The sequence below is a fragment of the Octodon degus genome, unplaced genomic scaffold (assembly GCF_000260255.1).
Source record: "Octodon degus isolate 3935 unplaced genomic scaffold, OctDeg1.0 scaffold04292, whole genome shotgun sequence".
Taxonomy (NCBI): Eukaryota; Metazoa; Chordata; class Mammalia; order Rodentia; family Octodontidae; genus Octodon; species Octodon degus.
In genome coordinates, this window is record NW_004528868.1 from 2,179 (window position 1) to 2,997 (window position 819).

General features: G+C 53.5%; 1 pseudogene; it reads right to left on the reverse strand.

Annotated features, from left to right (window-relative positions):
- Window positions 1-116: 116 nt before the first annotated feature.
- LOC101586248 lies at window positions 117-814 on the reverse strand (annotated as a pseudogene).
- Between the last annotated feature and the right edge of the window lie 5 nt (window positions 815-819).

An 819-nucleotide genomic window follows, 5' to 3' on the forward strand; every position in this document is an offset into this window, starting at 1 on the left:
ACACGGAGTACTACAGAAGAACTCACCCACGGAAGGGAAGGAGCAAGCAAGAGTTAAAAGTATACGGTTGGAGCCTAGCACACTCCGACACACGCAGGGCCAGCCGGGAGCAGGCACTACTTGAACTCCAGCAGGTTGCAGTCGATCTTGTAGTACACGCGGGGTAGTAGTCCTGCTGGCTCAGGTTGAGGCCGAGACTGTCCACCGGGGTGTAGATGATGGGGGCCGCGCAGCTGTCCAGGTGCTTGTACAGCTCATGCAGCACCTCCGCAGGCACTTAATCGTTTTCCTGTTGGGCTGTAGCAGCATCAAGTCACAGGCAAGCCGTACCTGAGAACAGACTCCACAAAGACTCTTAGCGCTTTCGTGTGAATCTGTGCAATAAACGCTTCACTTTCAGCCAACGCACAAGAGGACCGAACTGCTGCTTCTTGTCAGTGGAGAGCCGCGTCATCTCCTCCTTGTGTGCCTTCATCTCTTCCTCGTTGCACTGGAAGTCTCGAAGTACGAGTTTATTGTCCCACGCTTTGTGTCGGAAGTTATCAAAAGCCTTCCGGAACAGGGTAACGTTGCAGAGGCAGCTATCCTGGTCCTCCGAGAGGACGTTGCTGGACCTGGGGACCACCATCTCGGCTAGCCTCTCGTACTGCTTGATCCAGTCATTGTGATTCAACTCAGGAACAACCACCAGCAAGGTGACAAGGTATTCGGAGTCCAGGACAAAGTCATCCTTCTTCACAATCTCCGCCAGACTTCGAGTCAGCAAACTTCCTGCGTTCTTTCGCTCCAGGTTCTGAAGATTCCCCTTCAGGTTGTTGT